The sequence below is a fragment of the Pseudophryne corroboree genome, chromosome 4 (genome assembly GCF_028390025.1).
Source record: "Pseudophryne corroboree isolate aPseCor3 chromosome 4, aPseCor3.hap2, whole genome shotgun sequence".
Lineage (NCBI taxonomy): Eukaryota > Metazoa > Chordata > Amphibia > Anura > Myobatrachidae > Pseudophryne > Pseudophryne corroboree.
In genome coordinates, this window is record NC_086447.1 from 349,375,832 (window position 1) to 349,394,094 (window position 18,263).

General features: G+C 47.4%; 1 long non-coding RNA gene across 1 annotated transcript in view; it reads left to right on the forward strand.

Annotated features, from left to right (window-relative positions):
• Nucleotides 1–717: 717 nt before the first annotated feature.
• LOC134911417 (uncharacterized) overlaps nucleotides 718–18,263 on the forward strand; it is a 30,744-nt gene continuing 13,198 nt past the window's right edge. Inside the window, exon 1 of the long non-coding RNA XR_010176548.1 lies at nucleotides 718–1,207. This is a non-coding gene — a long non-coding RNA (uncharacterized LOC134911417). The remainder of the gene's footprint in view (nucleotides 1,208–18,263) is intronic.

Consider the following 18,263-nt stretch of genomic DNA (forward strand, 5'->3'; position numbering starts at 1 on the left):
CACCTTCAGGCACTGGCATATTTATAATGGGTGCAGTGTGTGCAGTGCACACAGGCCCCTGGAGTCCAGAGGTGTCCACATCGTACACCCTGCACCCATTATTTGTAATACCCTCCGGAGTCCTGCGGCGAAGCAGCATCGCTGCAGTAAGCACTGGGAAAATGTTGTGGTGCCATTTTCCCATTGTTTTGTGCATAGCAGTAGAAAAATCACTGGGAAAATGGGAGTCATGCCATTATCCCAGAGATCTGCGCATGCGCTCAAGACTCTGGGACAGCGCTAAGGTCCCTTAGAGACCCTAGTGCCCAGAGTCACAGCGCTGCCACCGGCTAGAGAGGAGGGGGCCCTGACGGAGCCTGCACATAGGCCTCCTCCTCTCTAGATACGCCCCTGCCTTCAGGGCTTGGTGCACGGCTGTAGGTGACTGCATTGTTGTCTGGAGTTTCTCCACTGTATGTCACCTAATGTAAGTGTGATACCCACGATTGGGGTACCCCTGCTGCTTACCATTGCAGCCCTAAAATAGCAGCCAGCGCTGCCCGAAAGACATTAAGGGAGGTACTGTAAGGGTTAAGTCCCTTGTCTGGTTGCCTAGCAACGGGCCGGGGAGAGAACTGAGCTATGGGCCACCCAGTGCTGTATGGCCAGAGTCCAGAGAGCGGGATCCCGGGAGCGCTGGGGATTGGCTGATGAGAGGCGCGGGAAGAAGAGAGGAGGAACCCACCTGAAAGTTATAAAGTGGACTGAGAAGCGGGTAGGAGCAGTAGAGACCGAGCCACCTCGCGGCTATATGCTGAGCTGCGGGAGAGCCCACGCTGCCGGGTGCCCAGAGAGCGAGGATGGCGCACGGGGGGGAGTGTAGTCACGGTGACCGCTGGGAGAGGAGAACCCCATTGCCGCTGGCCGCCGGAGAAGAGCGACGCCGCCGGGAGAGCAGAGCCCTGCGCTGCCGCACTTCGCCCGCTACAGGGGTCAGAGCCAGGCCCAAAATACAACCACATCAGGCTGAGGAGAAGCCGCCAGCAGCAGCCGAGACCAAGAGGAGCCCAGCAGCAGAACCAGCGGGAGCACAGCAGCCGCGAGCATGCGCCGGGAGCTGTGGTTTGAACACTGCCACTAACCGCCAGTGAACTGTTAAGGAGACTTGCACCCACACTGCACCACCACATCCCTATGTGGACCATGAGAGTCAGGACAAGTCATTGAGGTAACTAACCCTTTGCTCACCAACTCAAATTAGGAAAAGACTTTTAGCCCTGCTAGCACTACTGGCGCGACAGTAATTCCTGAGGACCCTGCCTGAGTTATACCCATTGATCCCCGCTCTAGTTAGTGGTCCAAGTAATCACCGCTCTGTGGTGCTCTGAAAGACATTAGGAATGCAAAAGACCGCACAGACCTCCAGTGTATTCTAATATCTGGTATTTTATTATTGTCTTTCCCCTAGCTAGAGATAGATTTGTCCCTAAACAGGACTAACAATGCATCTTTAGGGGGGTGCACCTGGAATAAAACTATTCAGTATTGGACAGGCAGAAAGAAAAAGTATTCCTTTATTAGGGCACACAGGGACTAATACCATTCATTTAACTATAAGTCATCACCCTTTCAGATAATGACCACTAATGTTAAAATATAACTTTTATTATATAACGTTAATAGCTGGCGAAATATGTGAAATAAAATAATAAATTTGTGCAAGAAGTGAAAACAAAAAATTTGATAAATAAAAATAAAGTGATGTTAAAAAGCTAAACCACTGGATATGCTTGATGTATTATTCCTTATTAGGCTGAGCGGTACACGTGGAGACGTGTCCGTTTTATTCAGTTAAACCACTGTATGGGTGGATAAGCCCTGTAAATGTTCAATATATGCTTGATGAATAGAAATATGTTGCTAGAATAGGTGAATGATATGTGTGTGTACGTAGGAGGTAGAAGGATTTGAGATAGCGGCATGTGTGTGCTATGACAGCAATCTTAGTGAGCCGTTCAGTGTGACGGGGAGCAGGGGAAACTTTTAAAAGTCCGTGCTGGACACCGAGCCCCTGGCTGCAGCACATGGTGTTATATCAAATGAGTCCTCTTATGAGACGTGATGTATGCCAAACGAGCTCCTAAATAAGTTTGTATCTGGGACACAATCCTAAATACACCAATTATTTGTAAATATAATAAGAACGGGCGTTCGTCCGATGGAGCACGTTATATAGCAATTAAGCATACATACACTGAGATCTGATCAAATAATCTGTGAGACTCACTTTGTTAATTAATCCCAAAAGACTAATGGATAATTAATGTGAATGAGCCGGTGCATACAATTGCGGAGAATAAAATCTCAGAACCCGCACCAAACACTAGATTCTAGCTGTCAGCAGTGAAGCAAATGACACGACACTAGCTGATCATATTTTAATTTGTAATCCGGTGTAATAAAATGAGCTGAGACTATATCCCTGATCAAGCTCAGGGTAGGAATCTCATGCCAATTGATAATAAAGTATGCATGTCAGACATGGCTCACTAATTAATTTCACACATGCTGCAAAATAACCAACAAGACTGTCACTTGTGAACAAACCGGAGCTATAATCCAATGAATTCAACTGGCTAATTATAAAGCCGATAATAGTTTAAATATTGAACTCAGGAGATTAGCTCTCATCTACTCGTAGCAGAAAAATACAGCTACGGGTCATTTGAATAGTGATCCTTCTCTACTCTATCTGAACAAAATAGTAGTGGAATAATAGCATGCTCACAGTCACTTTCTGATTATATGAGCATGCAACAAGCACAGGTCGATTAACAGATATAACCGTTTATAATAACATACCAACCTATGAGGCAAGGATTAATGAGGGTGAATGCATACATTTAAGCAAATTCACCAGTGCCTCTTTTCGATTGTGAATTGAAGAATCACATGGCATGTCAATAACGGGGGCCGCTCAACACCACTACAGTAGAATGTGAGCGTCTGATTAGAGCCGCACACACATCAAGAGTAATAATTTACAAATACAACAATTTACTGCATAGCAACTAGGAACATATCCTAATAAGGAATAATACATCAAGCATATCCAGTGGTTTAGCTTTTTAACATCACTTTATTTTTATTTATCAAATTTTTTGTTTTCACTTCTTGCACAAATTTATTATTTTATTTCACATATTTCTCCAGCTATTAACGTTATATAATAAAAGTTATATTTTAACATTAGTGGTCATTATCTGAAAGGGTGATGACTTATAGTTAAATGAATGGTATTAGTCCCTGTGTGCCCTAATAAAGGAATACTTTTTCTTTCTGCCTGTCCAGTGCTCTGAAAGACATCAGCTAACCTATACGTGCCAGCATTGTTTCCTTACTCTTCCAAGGTCCAGTTTATGTATCTTGCACTTCACTGAACCCTATTGTGTGCCGGCTGCACTATAACCGACAGGCCTGTTTGCCAAGTCTGTCCTGTCTGCTACAGGGACACCTGATAGTCAGTGCCTCACTTTGAGAGGATCTTCACCGTATCCTAACACGTCTCTATGCCCACTACCGTTTTAGCCATTCATAACTGGTTTCTATCAACAAGGTGACTTTGGTGATTCATCTAACATAATAATTGAACTCCGGATTGTGTATAACGTTAAAGACTTTCTTTCATTTAAGTTTCTATCGCCACCCAGTGGCGTGTTAGTATACTGTTTGAACATTCCTGAACCCTCCTGGTTAAAAGACATGTGGGTGGGGGCGTGGCTTATCTACAGACCTAGGCAGACGTGTTGAACTGGAGCTCCTGCCTTGGGTACATATATTGTGCTGCTCCCTGGTGACCTTGGGGACCCATCTCTGCCTGCTGGGGTCTTCCTGTACTGGGCAGTGAGGTCCGTGGAGCCGGCGGGTGTCTCCTGCACCCGTGCGGGTTGCGGCCTTCTGACCCAGGAGAAGCCGGGACCTCGATTTTTGTGCTGACCTGGAGGAAGCGGTTTCTGGTTGCTGGAACCCGGCGCAGATGGCGGCCCTCCCCTCAGTTCTTGGATGCCCTTCCCGGCGCCTTCTATCTTGCTGTTCCGAGAGGAGGTGAGTGCTAACCGCTGCCCCCTTGCCTTGGACGGATGCCCGCCGGTCATTGCGGTCCCGCTGTAGAGAGCCGGGGGCGAGTGGACTCTGCCGCTCTCTCCCTCTGCAGCTACCTCTCCCGCTGATCGGCGCCCGGACTGGGGGATCCCGGCCTGCACATTCCATCCACCGCTGTGCCCATTCCTGGTTGGTCTGTCTGTGGCCTCCGGGAGCCTGAGCAGCGGAGGATTTCCATCAGGGCCTGGCAGCGCCATCTTGACTACTGGCGGTGCGCCCATACGTGGATCCCTCACTCTGTGTGCTAGTGGCCGCTTGACCCTGCTTCTGTCGCTGCTTAGTTGAAGCCCTCTAGTGCCTATATCTCCCTGGCACTGTCTGGGGCTGCACCAGTTATAATAAAAATTGCAACAGCGAGTCGTGTCCTGCCCGCTCCCAGGGGTGCAGATTCCTGACCCGAGAGGCGAGACTGACGTGCTCGCGGACTATGGCTTACGATCGCCACCGGAGCCGGGATCTTGATTTGAAGCTTGGACCGCGGCCCGCGTGGGGTCATCCTTGCCTGCGGTGAAGTGTGCACCGCACATTCGTACCTGGAGGCCCTGATCACCTGCTATTGTACACTCAAGCTCCTCAAAGACCCCTTCTGCAAGACATCTCTACCTCTTTACCTATACATATCTTGCCAGTCAGTGCTCTGGTTGTGACTAGTCCAGACCAGAGGCCTCTCCCTGAGGTGCCTTTCGTTACAGTTCTGTAGACTACCTTTCTATTCTCCCTGTGTCTATTAATATGGACATATTCATGTCTAAAACACTACGTAATCCACGGGGTGCCCAGACGGGTAAAGACAAAAATCGTGAAAGCTCCGCTAACAGTGCTCCTGTCTCCCCGACATATAGTCAAGGTTCTAGTCATAGGGGACAATCACAGCCTGCACCAACTATGGAATCATCCAAGTCCTTCTCCACGAGTGCAATCACAAATATACTCTCATCTCTGCTGGATCAAAAACTGGCGCTCCTAAAGGATTCTTTAGATTCGGCACTCACGCAACTCACAGCTCATGATCAACGTATATCTGAAGCTGAACAGAGAATTTCTGATCTGGAGGACAATTTAGCTGCGGCTAGGTCAGCCCAGATGTAACACGATAAGCTGATGGTGTCCCTACAAGACAAGCTAGAAGATTTGGAAAATCGGAATAGAAGAAAAAATGTACGTCTTGTGGGTTTGCCAGAATCTGTGAAACCATCCGATCTTATGAAACTGGTCTCCCAATGGTTGCCAAGAGAACTGGGTTGCGTTTCGGACTCGGGTTCCATTCTGGTTGAACGTGTCCATCGGATTGGTCCTGATCGCCAGACCTGTAGAGATAGACCCAGACCGGTTATTATGAGAATTCTCAACTACGCTGATAAAGGGGGGTAATTCTGAGTTGATCGCAGCAGGATCTTTGTTAGCAGTTGGGCAAAACCATGCTGCACTGCAGGGGAGGCAGATATAACATGTGCAGACAGAGTTAGATTTGGGTGGGGTGTGTTCAATCTGCAATCTAAATTGCAGTGTAAACATAAAGCAGCCAGTATTTACCCTGCACAGAAACAAAATAACCCACCCAAATCTAACTCTCTCTGCACATGTTATATCTGCCTCCCCTGCAGTGCACGTGGTTTTGCCCAACTGCTAACAAAGTTCTTGCTGCGATCAACTCAGAATTACCCCAAAAGTCCGTTTGATGGAAGCCTATCGGAAATATATTGATCTTCGGTACCAAGACTCAAAAATCTTACTATTTCAGGACTTTTCTTATCTAGTTGCTGCGAAACGACACGTGTTTTCACCTGTTTGTAAACGTCTATTTGAACTTGGTCACCGATTTGCATTGTTATATCCGGCTAAGCAGAGAATCACCCATGTTGGTAAATCCTACCTCTTTGAAACTGCACAAGAGGCCAGAAACTTTGTGAACTCTTTGGATACGACTCTACTTTCTGGTATTGGTGATGCGAACTGACCCTTTATATCCTTTTCCAGTTGGTTAATTGTCTCCTTTGGCTTGTCCATTCAAGATACAGATGAATAATGCTTTTCTGTTTGATATATTGATTTGGTTATATTTCTGCACTGTGACGATAGTTTATTGTTGCAGTTGGAGTTTAATACCGGCTGTTGTACAATGGTTTAGTACTTGTTATGCTCTTCTGTTCTTTCCTCTATACTCCTTTTCTCTCCTGCTGCCGCATCTTCTATCTTTTTTCTGGCTGCTTTACCTTCTTCTCTCCCCCTTATCTCATCTTTTGTTATGTTACTTCAGATTATGGTGCCCTTGGATTCTATGTTTGAGGATATCCTCCTCATAGTGTTAATGTTTTCTTTTTGGTTGCTGACGGAACTTCATAGGACACTCACATGGGTTCTTAAAATGTTGAAACTGTTTTGTAACTTGGTTTATAACCTTATTACTATACACACACAATCTTCACAAATTTTGATAGGAATGTACGTAATTCTTTATCTTTGTTATTTTGCATAATTGATCCATTACGGCCCGCTTGCTGGGACGGGCTGGGATCAACTATTATGGCATATTGTAATTGGATATTGGCCTAGGGTTGGTATCGGTTGAATGCCGTTGACCCGTGACTCTTCCACAATAATACAATCATGATTCAAGTTAGTGTCATGGAATGTTGAGGGACTCAATACCCCCATTAAACGGAAAAAGGTCCTTACCTATTTGAAACGGCTAAAACCCGATATAGTGTTATTGCAGGAAACTCATTGGAAGATCTCGGACCCTAATGTGATACGTGGGTGGGGGAATATAGAACGGCTTCTTTCACATCCAAACGCAGAGGTGTCCTGACCATCCTCAATAAATAACTCCCCGCCACTATTTTAGATAGCTTGGTTGATCAAGAGGGTAGATTTCTTTTCTTGAAACTAAAAATACTAAATACGATCGACACGGTGGCCAATATATATGCCCCTAATGGCCCTAATACATCTTTTTTCTCTGATATATACTCGAAATTGCAGGGTTGGGCAGAGGGAGAAATTGTTTTGGGAGGAGACTTTAATTGTATACAATCAACTGGTTTAGACGGGACGTCCACACCTAGTACATCTACTGTTGCCACTCCAGCCTCACTTACACTGCTCACCTCTTCCTTACGACTATCTGACCCATGGAGAATTCGTAACCCAGACGCTCGCGAATACACCTTCTACTCCCACCCTCACCACTCCTCCTCTAGATTAGATTTTTGGTTAATTACTGATTCTCTTCTGCATCATATTGTGGATACTAAGATAGAACCCATCTCACGCTCGGACCATGCCCCAATTTGGATCTCGATCACCTTAGATACCCCTTTGCCTAGATCCTATAATTGGCGTTTCCCTGCTTATCTGGAACATTCCTCAGACTTCAGTCAATTTCTTACCCAGGCCTTCCTTAGCTATGTAAATTATAATAAAATTCATATTAACGACATCAATTTGTTTTGGTCGGCTTCCAAACCAGTTGTCCATAGACAAATCCTAGAATATGTTTCCAGAAAACGCAAGCAATTGAACGCCCAGTTGCATGATCTGAGCAAAGCTTTGATGACAGCATATGACGCCATGGGATTACATGATTGTCCAGACAATAGATGGGCTTACACTGACGCTAAACACCTTTATGACGCGTTATACACTGAACGAGCTAACTTTTCCTATGATGTTCAACAAAATTTTTCCGTGGAGGCAAACTGTTGGCTAACTTAGTGAGATCATCTACAACCCCTTCTCGCATAACTCACACACAGACTCAATTTCTTCAACTATGGACACACAAACCATATCTGAAACCTTCTTACAATATTATAAAAATTTATATGCAGCACCTTTAGATAACCCCATTGAGGGTATGGTGTTTCTGGAAAAAGCTGGCTTGCCCACATTAACATGTGGGTTTTCTTCTATGTTCTGAAACACTTATGTTGAGGTTGTGACAACACTTATGCCTATTATGCAAATTATATGTGATAACACTTATACCTATTATGCAAATGATATGTGATAACGCTTATACCTATTATGCAAATTATATGTGATGTTCCGCCATGTGCCCTCTGAGGTAGAGTTGACTTATTATCCGGCATTTGAATACATTAAACGGTGACGTTTCTTTCCCCTGATTTAATAAACGTGCTGTCACCATCCATTTGCATTTCCTTTATCTGTGGGGTCCTCCTTGGGGTGACTATTCTTCTGCCACAGGCTCCTGAGGAAGAAGTCGTGAAAGGTCTGAAAGCCGCAAGCGTCGTCTGGAGAAAGCAGTTACGACTCCACTCCCACACAGGGGTACTATTACATAAGCAGCAGGGCCGGTTCCGGGGCTTCTGGCACCCCGGTCAGCATTAGGCGGCGTGGCTTCATACAGGGGGCGTGGTCAGTTACGCCCCCTGTACTGTTGTAGGATGTGCGGTGCGCGATGACGTCATCGCGCACCGCACAGCAAAGGTCCTCTCCACGAAGGTAAACTAGACGCTAAGCATCTAGTTCCCTTCGTGGAGAGGACCTTTGCTGTGTGGTGCGCAATGACGTCAACGCGCACCGCACATCATTACAGTGAAGGTCCTCTCCAGGAAGGGAAACTAGACGCGTAGCGTCTAGTTTCCCTTCACAGCGGGCAGCCCACGAAGGGAAACTAGATGCATAGCATCTAGTTTCCCTTCACAGCGGATCTTGCCATGGCGCCGGCGCCCTCCGGAAGGCGGCGCCCCGGGCAAAAGTCCTGCTTGCCCGTGGCAAGATCCGCTACTGATAAGCAGTTACAGTATGTTGGGAATTACAGCAGAATCAGCATGGAATACAGATTCTTTATATCTCGTCCTATATGACATTAGCACAGGGGTGGGCAATTATTTCAGCTGGGGGGCCGCTTAACACTTCCAGCGAATATTCGAGGGCCACACACAAAATACTCACAAAGAGATCCCTTTTTACACATTACGGCAGACAGCGTGCCCTTTTTACACATTATGGCTGACAGTGTCCCCCTTTTTACACATTAGGACAGACAGCGTCCCCTTTTTACAGATTACGACAGACAGCACCCCCATTTTTATAATTACGGCAGACAGCGCCCCCGTTTTTATACATTACGGCAGACAGCGCCCCCGCTTTTATACATTACGGCAGACAGCGCCCCCGCTTTTATACATTACGGCAGACAGCGCCCCCGTTTTTATACATTACGGCAGACAGCGCCCCCGCTTTTATACATTACGGCAGACAGCGTCCCCGTTTTTATACATTACGGCAGACAGTGCCCCCGTTTTTACACATTACGGCAGACAGCGCCCCCGTTTTTACACATTACGGCAGCAAGCGCCCCCGTTTTTACACATTACGGCAGACAGCATCCCCTTTTTACATATTACGGCAGACATCGCCCCCGTTTTTATACATTACAGCAGACAGTGCCCCCGTTTTTACACATTACGGCAGACAGCACCCCCCGTTTTTACACATTACGGCAGACAGCACCCCCCGTTTTTACACATTACGGCAGACAGCACCCCCGTTTTTATAATTACAGCAGACAGCGCCCCCGTTTTTATACATTACGGCAGACAGCGCCCCCGTTTTTACACATTACGGCAGACAGGGCCCCTGTTTTTACACATTACGGCAGACAGTCCCTACCCCCCTTTCCCCACCCTCCCCTAAACCTATATAGCAGTCCATACCCTCCCCCTCCCCTAAACCCATATAACCATTTTTAACTCCCCTCCCCTGAACTTATATGGCAGCTTTAGCTTTATCCAGGACAGGGGGTTTACCTATTTGTCAGTGGCAGACGATCCCCGCTGTCTGATGATCCGCGCTGCTGCTGCCGCCACCGCTTCTCCTCACTGGCCGCCGCTGCTTCTCCCCGCTGGCCGCCGCTTCTTCTCCCCGCTGGCCGCCGTTTCTTCTCCCCACTGGCCTCCGCAGTGCTCCCCACTGGCTGCTTCTGCTCCGAGTCCCCACTGCAGTGCCCGCCCAGCGCCGCCCCCCGTGACGCCCAGCGCATGATAGAAGAAATCCCGGTCAGCTGACCCTGTGACGTGACCGGGATTTCCTCAGCGGCGCCGCGTCTGAGAGCAGTGCAATGACAAGCGGCCTGTCGGGCCTCTTGTCATTGCACTCTGGTGGGGCACAGCGGGCCAGGCAGGCGTGCCGCCTGTTGCCCACCCCTACATTAGCATCTGATTTTGGTTTTCTATCTTAAACAGGATATGGGGTTGATGTATGAAGCATTGAAAAGAGAGGAGAATTGAAGCAGTGGAGTAGTTGCGTCTAGCAACCAATCAGCATCTACCTATCATTTTATAGAATGCACTTGATAAAAGCTTAATTAAAGCTGATTGGTTGCTATGGGCAACTTCTCCACTGGTCCAATTTACTTTTTGATGATACCATGGTTTGACAAAGGGTCTGGCAATCCACAATTGGAACAACTGGTGTTATACTATGTTCAAACTTTTCATATCCCACGTGAATATTAACCAGCCAGATATTTATAGCATAGTTGCCTACCCTCCCGCATTCTGTAGGAGACTCCCTGAAACAGTGGCAATCTCCCTGACTCCCCGAATAGACCAGCAATATCCCTGATTGTACCTCATCCCCATTATACAGCTGTTACATTCTTTGGGGGGGGGGAATAAATCAGAGCTACATACATTCAAATGGGCTCATCAGTGCCATTTCTCTGACGTCCTAGTGGATGCTGGGACTCCGTAAGGACCATGGGGAATAGCGGCTCCGCAGGAGACAGGGCACAAAATAAAAGCTTAAGGATCAGGTGGTGTGCACTGGCTCCTCCCCCTATGACCCTCCTCCAAGCCTCAGTTAGATTTTTGTGCCCGGCCGAGAAGGGTGCAATCTAGGTGGCTCTCCTGAGCTGCTTAGAATAAAAGTTTAGTTTAGGTTTTTTTTATTTTCAGTGAGTCCTGCTGGCAACAGGCTCACTGCATCGTGGGACTAAGGGGAGAAGAAACGGACTCACCTGAGTGCAGAGTGGATCGGGTTTCTTAGGCTACTGGACATTAGCTCCAGAGGGACGATCACAGGTTCAGCCTGGATGGGTCACCGGAGCCGCGCCGCCGTCCCCCTTACAGAGCCAGAAGAGACGAAGAGGTCCGGTGAAATCGGCGGCAGAAGACATCCTGTCTTCAGTCTAAGGTAGCGCACAGCACCGCAGCTGTGCGCCATTGCTCTCAGCACACTTCACACTCCGGTCACTGAGGGTGCAGGGCGCTGGGGGGGAGCGCCCTGAGACGCAATATAACAGTATATACCTTAGGTGGCAAAAAGAATACATCACATATAGCTCCTGGGCTATATGGATGTATTTTAACCCCTGACATTTTTACACAAAAAAGCGGGAGATAAGGACGTCGTGAAGGGGCGGAGCCTATCTCCTCAGCACACAAGCGCTATTTTCCCTCACAGCTCCGCTGGAAGGACGGCTCCCTGACTCTCCCCTGCAGTCCTGCTTCAGAATCAGGGTAAAAAAGAGAAGGGGGGGCATTTTTGGCAGCAAATAACGATAATAACAGCAGCTATAAGGGAATAACACTTATATAAGGTTATCCCTGTATATATATATAGCGCTGGGTGTGTGCTGGCAGACTCTCCCTCTGTCTCTCCAAAGGGCTAAGTGGGGTCCTGTCCTCTATCAGAGCATTCCCGGTGTGTGTGCTGTGTGTCGGTACGCGTGTGTCGACATGTATGAGGAGGAAAATGATGTGGAGGCGGAGCAGTTGCCTGTGTTGGTGATGTCACCCCCTAGGGAGTCGACACCTGACTGGATGATTGTATTTAAACAATTAAGTGATAATGTCAGCAATTTGCAAAAAACTGTTGACGACATGAGACAGCCGGCAAATCAATTAGTGCCTGTCCAGGCGTCTCAGACACCGTCAGGGGCGCTAAAACGCCCGTTACCTCAGTGGGTCGACACAGACCCTGACACAGATACTGAGTCTAGTGTCGACGGTGACGAGACAAACGTAATGTCCAGTAGGGCCACACGTTACATGATCACGGCAATGAAAGAGGCATTGAACCTTTCTGACACTACAAGTACCACAAAGAAGGGTATTATGTGGGGTGTGAAAAAACTACCAATAGTTTTTCCTGAGTCAGAGGAAATAGTGGGTTTCCCCCGATAAAAAACAGCTAATTTCTAAAAAATTATTAGCATTATATCCCTTCCCGCCAGAGGTTAGGGCGCGTTGGGAAACACCCCCTAGGGTAGATAAGGCGCTCACACGTTTATCTAAACAAGTAGCGTTACCGTCTCCTGATACGGCCACCCTCAAAGAACCAGCTGATAGAAGGCTGGAAAATATCCTAAAAAGTATATACACACATACTGGTGTTATACTGCGACCAGCAATCGCCTCAGCCTGGATGTGCAGTGCTGGAGTCGCATGGTCGGATTCCCTGACTGAGAATATTGATACCCTGGATAGGGACAATATTTTGTTAACTATAGAACATTTAAAGGATGCATTACTATATATGCGTGATGCACAGAGGGATATTTGCACCCTGGCATCAAGAGTAAGTGCTATGTCCATCTCTGCCAGAAGAGCGTTATGGACGCGACAGTGGTCAGGGGATGCGGATTCCAAACGGCACATGGAAGTATTGCCGTATAAAGGGGAGGAGTTATTTGGGGCTGGTCTATCGGACCTGGTGGCCACGGCAACGGCTGGAAAATCCACCTTTTTACCCCAGGTCACTTCACATCAGCAGAAAAAGACACCGTCTTTTCAAACTCAGTCCTTTCGTTCCCATAAGTACAAGCGAGCAAAAGGCCACTCTTTTCTGCCCCGGGGCAGAGGAAGAGGAAAAAGACTGCACCATGCAGCCGCTTCCCAGGAGCAGAAGCCCTCCCCTGCTTCTGCCAAGTCTTCAGCATGACGCTGGGGCTTTACAAGCAGACTCAGATATGGTGGGGGCCCGTCTCAAGAATTTCAACGCGCAGTGGGCTCACTCGCAAGTGGATCCCTGGATTCTACAGGTAGTATCGCAGGGGTACAAACTGGAATTCGAGGCGTTTCCCCCTCGTCGGTTCCTGAAGTCTGCTTTACCAAAGTCTCCCTCCGACAGGGAGGCAGTTTTGGAAGCCATTCACAAGCTGTATTCCCAGCAGGTGATAATCAAGGTACCCCTCCTGCAACAAGGAAAGGGGTATTATTCCACGCTGTTTGTGGTACCGAAGCCGGACGGCTCGGTGAGACCAATTTTAAATCTGAAATCCTTGAACACTTACATAAAAAGGTTCAAATTCAAGATGGAGTCACTCAGAGCAGTGATAGCGAACCTGGAAGAAGGGGACTATATGGTGTCTCTGGACATCAAAGATGCTTATCTCCACGTCCCAATATACCCTTCTCACCAAGGGTACCTCGGGTTTGTAGTACAAAACTGTCATTATCAGTTTCAGACGCTGCCGTTTGGATTGTCCACGGCACCTCGGGTCTTTACCAAGGTAATGGCCGAAATGATGATTCTTCTACGAAGAAAAGGCATTTTAATTATCCCTTACTTGGACGATCTCCTGATAAGGGCAAGATCCAGGGAACAGTTAGAAGTCGGAGTAGCACTATCTCAGGTAGTGTTACGTCAGCACGGGTGGATTCTAAATATTCCAAAATCGCAGCTGATTCCAACGACACGTCTACTGTTCCTAGGAATGATTCTGGACACAGTCCAGAAGAAGGTGTTTCTCCCGGAGGAGAAGGCCAGGGAGTTATCCGAGCTAGTCAGGAACCTCCTAAAACCAGGCCAGGTCTCAGTGCATCAGTGCGAGGGTCCTGGGAAAAATGGTGGCTTCTTACGAAGCGATTCCATTCGGAAGATTCCATGCAAGAACGTTTCAGTGGGATCTACTGGACAAATGGTCCGGATCGCATCTGCAGATGCATCAGCGGATAACCCTGTCGCCAAGGACAAGGGTGTCTCTCCTGTGGTGGCTGCAGAGTGCTCATCTACTAGAGGGCCGCAGATTTGGCATTCAGGATTGGATCCTGGTAACCACGGATGCCAGCCTGAGAGGCTGGGGAGCAGTCACACAGGGAAGGAATTTCCAGGGCTTGTGGTCAAGCATGGAAACATCTCTTCATATAAACATTCTGGAACTAAGGGCCATTTACAATGCCCTAAGTCAAGCAAAACCTCTGCTTCAGGGTCAGGCGGTGTTGATCCAATCGGACAACATCACGTCAGTCGCCCACGTAAACAGACAGGGCGGCACGAGAAGCAGGAGGGCAATGGCAGAAGCTGCAAGGATTCTTCGCTGGGCGGAAAATCATGTGATAGCACTGTCAGCAGTGTTCATTCCGGGAGTGGACAACTGGGAAGCAGACTTCCTCAGCAGACACGACCTTCACCCGGGAGAGTGGGGACTTCACCCAGAAGTCTTCCACCTGATTGTAAACCGTTGGGAAAAACCAAAGGTGGACATGATGGCGTCACGTCTAAACAAAAAACTGGACAGATATTGCGCCAGGTCAAGGGACCCTCAGGCAATAGCAGTGGACGCTCTGGTAACGCCGTGGGTGTACCAGTCAGTGTATGTGTTCCCTCCTCTGCCTCTCATACCAAAAGTACTGAGAATCATAAGAAGGAGAGGAGTAAGAACTATACTCGTGGTTCCGGATTGGCCAAGAAGGACTTGGTACCCGGAACTTCAAGAGATGCTCACGGACGAACCGTGGCCTCTACCTCTAAGAAAGGACCTGCTACTGCAGGGGCCTTGTCTGTTCCAAGACTTACCGCGGCTGCGTTTGACGGCATGGCGGTTGAACGCCGGATCCTGAGGGAAAAGGCATTCCAGAAGAAGTCATTCCTACTCTGGTCAAAGCCAGGAAGGACGTAACCGCAAAACATTATCACCGCATTTGGCGTAAATATGTTGCGTGGTGTGAGGCCAAGAGGGCCCCTACAGAGGAATTTCAACTGGGTCGTTTCCTTCATTTCCTGCAAACAGGACTGTCTAGGGGCCTAAAATTAGGGTCCATTAAGGTTCAAATTTCGGCCCTGTCGATTTTCTTCCAGAAAGAACTGGCTTCAGTACCTGAAGTTCAGACATTTGTAAAAGGGGTGCTGCACATACAGCCTCCTTTTGTGCCTCCAGTGGCACCTTGGGATCTCAATGTGGTGTTGAGTTTTCTAAAGTCACATTGGTTTGAACCACTTTCCACTGTGGACTTAAAATATCTCACATGGAAGGTGTCGATGCTGTTAGCCTTGGCTTCAGCCAGGCGTGTGTCAGAATTGGCGGCTTTATCATATAAAAGCCCTTACTTAATTTTTCATTCTGACAGGGCGGAATTGAGGACTCGTCCTCAATTTCTACCTAAGGTGGTTTCTGCATTTCACATGAACCAACCTATTGTGGTACCTGCGGCTACCAGGGACTTAGAGGACTCTAAGTTGCTTGACGTTGTCAGGGCCTTGAAAATATATGTTTCCAGGACGGCTGGAGTCAGAAAATCTGACTCGCTGTTTATCCTGTATGCACCCAACAAGCTGGGTGCTCCTGCTTCTAAGCAGACGATTGCTCGTTGGATTTGTAGTACAATTCAGCTTGCACATTCTGTGGCAGGATTGCCACAGCCAAAATCAGTAAAAGCCCATTCCACAAGGAAAGTGGGCTCATCTTGGGCGGCTGCCCGAGGGGTCTCGGCTTTACAACTTTGCCGAGCAGCTACTTGGTCAGGGGCAAACACGTTTGCTAAATTCTACAAATTTGATACCCTGGCTGAGGAGGACCTGGAGTTCTCTCATTCGGTGCTGCAGAGTCATCCGCACTCTCCCGCCCGTTTGGGAGCTTTGGTATAATCCCCATGGTCCTTACGGAGTCCCAGCATCCACTAGGACGTCAGAGAAAATAAGATTTTACTTACCGATAAATCTATTTCTCGTAGTCCGTAGTGGATGCTGGGCGCCCATCCCTAGTGCGGATTGTCTGCAATACTTGTATATAGTTATTGTTACAAAAATTCGGGTTATTATTGTTGTGAGCCATCTTTTCAGAGGCTCCCTTGCGTTTATCATACTGTTAACTGGGTTCAGATCACAAGTTGTACGGTGTGATTGGTGTGGCTGGTATGAGTCTTACCCGGGATTCAATATCCTTCCTTATTATGTACGCTCGTCCGGGCACAGTATCCTAACTGAGGCTTGGAGGAGGGTCATAGGGGGAGGAGCCAGTGCACACCACCTGATCCTTAAGCTTTTATTTTGTGCCCTGTCTCCTGCGGAGCCGCTATTCCCCATGGTCCTTACGGAGTCCCAGCATCCACTACGGACTACGAGAAATAGATTTATCGGTAAGTAAAATCTTATTTTTTCCTGCATCGGTTACAGTATAAGGCACAATGATCCCTATGGCTATATGCATGTTATATAAGGTTTCTCATGGCCACTTACAGAATATAGAACCTGTTGTAAAACACAATACACAAACAAATCCTGCAAAATATCAGTCTTTTCTTCAACAAGTAAATCTTACTAACTTTGGGGATCATTTACATTTGGATGTAAGTCATGTTTATGACATGCCTCTCAGATGTAGCAGTACATGTCCGCGCTGATAGGTGTTACTTTCACATCTCCCTGAAATTCTTGTTCAAAAGTAGGCAAGTATGATTTATAGCAAATGGCAAATATACAGTACATTATAAACAGACCATATACAGTATTGGTAAATGTACAGCCTACACATTTCTTCATGAGCCTATAAACTGATGGCCCTCTGTGATAAGTATTGATAGATTCTGAAACTCCTTTAAATATATTTCACAGTTATTCATTGGCATTAATGGAACATGACATGTGGATACAGTTCTAGAATGTGTTAGAAATCCTACTTTTATGGTACAAAGAAAATATAGCCCTTTGCTTAGATACGTATGCCACCTTGTGGAGACTCATAGCTAAGTCCAGCTAATACATATACTGTATTAGGTAACTCAGTTTACATTTTACTTATTCCTGCTCATAGCATTGTAATATTTAGTTGTTTAAAAAAAAATAAACACTGCTTTTCTATTTAGACATGTCATTTGAAAGACTTAAAGCCAAAAAGACATATAGGGCCAAATGTAATATGTTACAATTTGTCAAAACATGCAAGATTTACACACAAAAAAAGGCATCGAGAACATGTAAACTCATAAGAACCATTTTCGCACCGGTACAACACGCCATTCAGATGTTGCCCATGTAAAAAACATACAGCTCTCTGGATCTAATACAGGCTGCGAGTCGGACACTCATAAACAACTCGCAAAACTCAAGAAAAAATAGCCTGATCTCAGGACAGTGAGTTTCCTGTAAATCATGTGAGGTTTCTTAACACAGAAGATGCCCATTAACTTAAATCAGACCCCTATATAAACCATGCCTTCCTCCATTTCACCTGTGTAGGTATAATAATGGCAATGTCATACCTCCCAACTTTATGGCTGTGGAAGGAGGGACATCTTCACACATGTAGCGCGCGCCCATCTGAAATAAGGGCATGGCTTCATGGGAGGGTCCACGATCGCGAGCCATGCCCCCATTTTCGTCACTGAGGGGGCATGCCCAGCGCTCTGTGAGCTGCTGGCATGCCCCCTTTACCTCTGACTCCGGTGAACAGACGCTGTGCGCATGTGCACAGCGTCTATTCACCACTGTTCTGCTAAGCAGGAGCCTCCCAACTGCCCCCCCCCCCCCCACCGCAGGACACTGCGGCCCGCGGGTGGGACAGCGGGACAGTCCCAAAAAAATGGGACTGTCCTGCGAAAATCTGGATAGTTGGGAGGTATGCAATGTACATGTCTGGGCTCCTCACTATTAAAGAGCAATTCAGAAGGAGGGCGCAGGAGCATCACCAGATCCAGTGTCCCATTAGGATACGTGCCGAGGATGGGCCTGGACTTCCTCTCAGATCAGGAGGTGGTGCAGCTTTACACATGTTTATATACAGTTGTTTGTATTTACATTGCATTTGGTGTAATTACAGAGGCAGGGCCGGATTAATGGCCACATGGGCCTGGAACTAAAAATATACATGGGCCTATTGCATACCTCCCAACTGTCCTGATTTTTGCAGGACTGTCCCACGCGCGGGCCGCTGT